Source organism: Sinocyclocheilus grahami, unplaced genomic scaffold (assembly GCF_001515645.1).
Source record: "Sinocyclocheilus grahami isolate Dianchi unplaced genomic scaffold, SAMN03320097.WGS_v1.1 scaffold403.1, whole genome shotgun sequence".
NCBI lineage: Eukaryota > Metazoa > Chordata > Actinopteri > Cypriniformes > Cyprinidae > Sinocyclocheilus > Sinocyclocheilus grahami.
The window spans coordinates 178,362-185,658 of record NW_015505582.1 but is presented as its reverse complement, the minus strand read 5'-3'; positions in this window follow the sequence as shown (position 1 = coordinate 185,658).

Genomic DNA, 7,297 nt, shown 5'->3' with positions numbered 1-7,297 from the left:
GTGCCCTTGATGACTGGTGCTCGGTGCCCGTCTCACACTGGTGCTCGTGGGGTGAAGTGCCGTGGTGCAGATCCCTCTCCCTGGGTGCCTTCAGATTCTGTGAAATAAGGAGAACAATCGTTAATGCTGCCTGGAGCTCTGGGGTGCTCTCCCGCTGGCGTCTCTTCTCCTGGCTTTTAAGGCCAGCGGGAACGAGCTCCAGGTGCGCCACTCATCGCGCACAGGTGTTGTGCGTCGGTGATCAGTGGGGCAGCGGCGTTTCCAGGGCGACGCTAATCTGGACTCGGGATACTCGCCACAATATATCTATATATATATATATATATATATCTATATATATAATTAACTAACCACTTTTTAAATTCCTTCACTTATAGCTTGAATCAGATGCATCATTTTTATCTTAAAATATGAAAATACACCTACAATATTCATATATAATTATTAAATGTTGGCTGTCTGAAACAGCACAAACCATTTCAATATATATTTTGTGAAAATCACAGCCAATTTATTTTTACAGTATTAAAAATGATTTAGATATAACTTTAAAATAAATCCATCCTACAGGTGTCATTTTTCCACCACAACAAACATGTTCCTATATGTTATGGCCCTATAAACATGGCCCTATAAAGTTATTTACAAAATTTGAATATTTGTTTATTAAGGAGACAGTGTCAGTGGAGATGAAAAATTAGACCCGATATGTAAAGACAAGAAACAGATAATACAAAATTATTAAGAACATTAATTTTTGCAGTGTAAACATTATACTCTCAAAAATCAAGATACTGTCAATATGCAAATTGACACAAATGACAATACATTCCCACATCTCAGTGGTTCATTCGACTACCTCTATATGCATACTTTTTAATGTAAAGAGTAGGTTTCACACAGCCATCCATGATGGCAGGACATCCTGCATTACAAGATTTGCATCCCATATTTTCAGCACATTTATTACAGTTCAACTCAACTCAATTCAATTCAAATTCATTTGTACAGTGCTTTTAACAATACACATTGTTTCAAAGCAGCTTTACAGAAAATGCAGTGGTAGTACTTTGCCAAAGCCTTTTCTGACTGGTGAGATGTTCTTCCTATGGTAATTTAAAGCAAGCAGGTCCGATTTTCTGGAGTGGACTGTCATTATATTGTCTATCCTGTCAGACCATCTCACATGTCAGAGTCAAATACATGTCACAGACTGATCTTGAAGTGAGAATGCTCTCAGAACTCAGAATTTTGAAATGATCATGAGACAATCAATCACTGCCATTAAGCTCTCTCTCCATAGAGTGCCACAGAAGAGTTCCACAACCATGTGTATCCATTACAACAGTAGGCCTATATTGTATATATCAATATTATATGTGTAAAAATTCATTTTTTACAAATACTTGATCAAAAGTAGTGATAATTTGCATAAAATAACTGGACAATAATCTCTGCTCATGCAACATTGGAAATGTCACTGCATACTGTTTCACTAAATAGCAGGTATACACAGTAAGCAGATACAAAGACATCAAACATAGTCTATTTTTAGGAGTAAGAATTTCACTTCACCCTCCCCTTTTAACATTGAATAGCTTCTTGTCCTTTTATGACCATAAAACTGTATGTGATCTTTAGTTTGTGCTCTAAAAATAGAGCGTACTATATATAATAATGTGGTGCCCTTCAGTGTTATCGTGCAATTTAGAGAATTGTGTGGGGTGGTCAGTGGGGTTCCGCAGAAGCACACTTCATCAACTGTAACCGCTGTAGAATGCTATCGTGTCAGATACTGTCAAGGCTGAGACATTTAGGATGATCTGATGGAGGCCACAACTGCATCTGACACCCCAATTAGTAACTGAATGAGTAAATTGATTAATGATTATGTAAATGAGTGAGTTACTCACTTACTACCTGAGTGAATGTCATTTGTTTTGCTTTTACAGTTGTACAATGAGCTGGTTTTGAATCGTTGAATGTTGTTATAATTTAAAATTGTTATTCAACATTTTAGAGATTAACTATTACTAATTTTTTACTCTTAATTTTAGTTGTTCAGTAATTTATTGACAAACTAATTTTTAGATGTTCTGCTATTGAATTATCAGTTGTATATAATAAAGAACAGGATTAAAATGAAGAGCTGAAATCTAATTTGTAGAATTGTATCTTTCAAGACATTTTAATGTTTGGTAAATTAGTTGGTTAAGCTACTTTAAAGCATTAAAGATGAGTGTTTCAAATATATTATATTACTGTTTTAACTGTATCCGATGTGGATACAGTTGAAACAAAAACACTTCTTGTCTTAAAGGGGTCATATGGTGCAATTTTAATTTTTCCTTTCTCTTTGGAGTGTTACATGCTTTTGGTGCATAAAGAAGATCTGTAAAGTTGCAAAGACTAAAGTCTCAAATTCATAAGATATTCTTTATAAAAGTTACGAGTCAACCACGCCTACCTAAAACGGCTCGTTCTAACACGCCCCCACATATCTACGTCACTGTGTGGGAATATTTGCATAACGCCACCCAAATGTCCACGCAAAGAAAGAAGGCGTAACTTTTATTCTCGTTGTTGTTGCCGCCGCTATGTGTGTTTCGTTGTGAAAGCGAAACTACTTTTGTTGGCCTTCCAAAAGAGGATGATATCCGCTTCGTCATGCCTGGAGCTGATCCGTGCTGGTCACTGAGGAAATACATCAACTTCACGCTGTGGATCGCCGGATCGGCTTTCACCATGGACGAAGCGGAGTCCAGCCCGGGGTTGTCACATGTGGTTGCCGCAAGCCCGCCGGACGCGCCGTTCTCAAGCCCGCCCGCCTCTGCTCACTCAAGCCGGCCTCCGCATACTCTAGGCCACGGCTCACTCTAGGTCTCTGGCCTCTGCTCACTCAAGGCCGCGGTGTGTGATGCTTTTTCGTTGTGAAAGCGAAACTACTTTGTTTGGCCTTCCAAAAGAGGACACGACTAGAAATAAGTGGTTAAGTTGTATGTACAACACTGTTCCAGAACAGTTTAACCCGAATATTCAGATGTGTGCAGCACATTTTATGGAGGACTGTTTCCTGATCCTAGTAGAGTAGACTACAATGCCGGCTGTTCTGACTCACAGACAGTAAGTACGTTTTTTATATTTAAATAATTTGCCACTGACGATTCAAACGCGAGTTTTTTGGGCAGTGTAGAGAAGCACTTGTTGTTTGTAATTTCTCCGATCACAAATGCAGACATGGTTTTATGTTTATGCTAATTTCATGGCAGACATGGCAGCTTATGTTTATAGCTGGCCAATCAGTGGATAGCTGATTGGCCAGCTATCCACGCACTGGATAGCTGGCCAATCAGAGCACACCTCACTTTTCAGACCGATGAGCTTTGTAAAAATCGACGCGTTTCAGAAAGGCGGGGCATAGAGGAGAAACAATGTACAGTATGTGGAAAATAATGTGTTTTTTTAACCTTAAACCGCATAAACACATTTCATTACACCAAATACACAAAATAATGTTCTTTTTAGCAACATCATATGACCCCTTTAATGAACTACAGTAACTGGAAAATTTGAACTAGTTGTAGGTTTTATTGATCATAAATTCTAATTTCAAGTAAACAAATAAAAGAGACAAGACATGAAAAAGTACATTTTTTTAAGGACTAGTTTTTCATGTAAAAAGCAAAAAGTGTCCCAACATGGTCTCCCTACAATATTATTCCATTACGAACACAGTCAGCCAGGGTCACTGCCTTATGTGACACAGCTAACAACATGCATTAATTACCATTAATCCTGTACACATAAATACAGTATATTGTAGAGACACACACACACACTTATGCAGCTGCCAGTGAGACAGAAAGAGATGAAACCACAGTTTAATGGGAGTTAATTGCCGTCTAATTCACTCTGAGATTAAACCCTGGAGGGAACAGCACGGCTCAAGAAAGTTACTGCCAAATACATTCCCTGAAACCCTAATATGAAAAACACAATTCACAGTCTGCAATGCCAGAACAAGCCTGAGTTCAGGCAAACCACAAACTGCCTCTAAAAGCCTCTGATTTTCTGGTAAATGGCGAATGAACGTGCATGTGGGTGTGCAACTGTTATTATATCTGATAGATTTCCCGGTTATTCATAGAACAGCTTTCACAGGTCGTTTAGTTGAGGAAGCTTATGGCTCACTTTCCTGTGTGCAATTTTCACAGCATGGATGTTTTCTCCATTGAGGCAATAGAGGCAGCGCCACCTCAAAAAGAAAAAAAAAAAGAGAAAATAATCAAGAGCACTAAAATAAAACAATTTTGACTAAATATGCCATCAAACACTGGTGTACATTAAAAAAATTACTAACGTTTCTAAAGTAGTGTCAGTGTGAATGGAAGAACAGCAAAATAAATGTGTAAAGTCACATGAGAGGAGGCAGTGTCTCGTTGTAATTAAATAATATACGCTTATACATATCAATTCACAAATGTACTGAAATGAAAAGAAAGTTACTGCCAAATACATTCCCTGAAACCCTAATATGAAAAACACAATTCACAGTCTGCAATGCCAGAACAAGCCTGAGTTCAGGCAAACCACAAACTGCCTCTAAAAGCCTCTGATTTTCTGGTAAATGGCGAATGAACGTGCATGTGGGTGTGCAACTGTTATTATATCTGATAGATTTCCCGGTTATTCATAGAACAGCTTTCACAGGTCGTTTAGTTGAGGAAGCTTATGGCTCACTTTCCTGTGTGCAATTTTCACAGCATGGATGTTTTCTCCATTGAGGCAATAGAGGCAGCGCCACCTCAAAAAGAAAAAAAAAGAGAGAAAATAATCAAGAGCACTAAAATAAAACAATTTTGACTAAATATGCCATCAAACACTGGTGTACATTAAAAAAATTACTAACGTTTCTAAAGTAGTGTCAGTGTGAATGGAAGAACAGCAAAATAAATGTGTAAAGTCACATGAGAGGAGGCAGTGTCTCGTTAATTAAATAATATACGCTTATACATATCAATTCACAAATGTACTGAAATGACAATCTGTTAGCAAACATGTTTTTAACGATCCCTGAGATTGGTTTAATAAGAATAGATAACCCAAACATTTAAATGTGCTGAAAATGTACTCAACTTTTAGCACCAATGGATCCCCTGCAGTGAATGGGTGCCGTCAGAATGAGAGTTCAAATAGCTGATAAAAGCATCACAATAATCCACATGACTCCAGTCCATCAATTAATATTTTGTGAACCAAAAAGCTGCTTGTTTGTAAGAAACAAATCCATCATTTTGATGTTTTAACTTTAAACCGTCACATCTGGCCAAAATACTCGTCCATCCTCTGTTGTCCTCTCACATCAAAATCCACCAACATATTTATTTAGGACTCTTTTGCTTATGAACTGTCTTTGATCTCTGCATATTATTCTCCTGATTTAGATGAGACAATTTTTCAGTGGAGAAAGCGATATTATGGACAGAGGTATTGAAGCAACGTTAGAAGTTAAAAATGTCTTATTACAAATTATTACTCGTTCTGTTGGCACCCATTCACTGCAGAGGATCCATTGGTGAGCAAGTGATGTAATTCTAAATTTCTGTAAATCTGTTTCGATTAAGAAATTCATCTGCATCTTGGATGGCCTCAGGGTGAGAATATTTTCAGCAAATTTTCATTCTTGGGTGCACTATTCCTTTAATGAAAATTGTAACTGTGTGGATTGTATCAGTTAATTACTAGTCTGAATACTATAAATAATAGTCAAACAACAGCAAGTAGTGAAAAAATAAAAGCTACACGAATTGCTTGTTACTGTAATTTAAGTTATTTTTTAGACATGCATGAGATTGTTTTTTTTTTAAACCTGATGAGATTTGATGTGTTTTGGCTTAAATAAATTATATATAAAGTAGGCCTATGTAAATGCTGTTTCATATGCCTTTAAGCTAGAAATATCAAATGGAACTGAAACATGATTTTTTGACTATGTAGAGAGTGGACTTCCTCATTTCAGAAGATCACAACACACCACTGGATCCCAGAATACACAGTATATGTGGATTTAATTAAAAGGCAAATTGCTTCGAAAGGGTTGTGACTTTAGTCTCATAAATACAAATATATATATATATTAATAATAATAGCATGTAGGAAGTTGCTCTGGGTTTGTTTCACACAGTAACAGAGGGCTCAGTATTTATAAGAGCCTTTCTAAAACCACAGAGTGTCTTGAGGATTTGATCTGTCTGACGCCAAAGCCAGATCTGAAGTGAAATGCAACTTTGATGTGATCTCAGAGCTGGAAAGCGTCCATGCTGAATGAAAGAGCTAATGGTTTTCTACTATCTCTCTGCCTCTCTGTGCCGTATGATTTTAATAAGAGGAAAGTTATTTCCTTTGCTTTGATTACATATAATGCAAAGTGTCCTTGTTTGTCCTTGCCACGGAAGACAAACATGCTAATTTTACTTAAAGGAATAGTTCACCCAAAACTGAAATGAAGATACTTTTATTGTGCTTTTACATTCTTTTTGGAGTTTGGCATCCCTCGTTCTCATTCATTTTTGTTCAGTGAAAAAGAGCAGCCTGGTCATTTGACTAAAACTCTCCTTTTATGTTCCACAGAAGAAAGAATGAAAAAAGGTTATTAAAACCATTTCTTAGTCAAAACTTCTGTTTTACAAGAAATAATTGTAATGCTAATAAGAGTTTCAAGGTTACATGAAACATCCTGCTTTCATTTCTCTGTTTTCATAATGAAACTAGAGAAATTTCAGAAACCTGAAGGATTTGTAATATTCAGCGACGCTGATGATCTCCATGGTAACCAGAACTATCATTGCAGCAGCAGTGCTGAAATCAGTGCAGCATTATATTAATACAAAAAATAAAAAATAAAAAAGAGCCTAGACACAGGAGCTCTCTCTTTCTCTCTCTCTCTGTGTGTGTGTTATAAAACACTATCTCTTTCAACTATACCTGCTCCGAGCTTCTCTTCACCTGCCATACATCCCATTATGAAAACGCACTCATCTTGTCCCATTTACTGTCATATATCATTTATATGATTGTATAAAGCAGTTTCCCAACCCTTTTCCTGGGGGCACATATAGACAACATTTATTTATTTATTTATTTTTAATTAAACACACCTGATTCAGCTCATCAGCTGGTTAGTAGAGACACCAAGACCAGGGCCGAATTTACGCATAGGCATTCTAGGCATGTGCCTGTACTCGCTCATCCAGGGGGGGCCCAAACACAATGAAGAGATATATAATATTTTGTTATA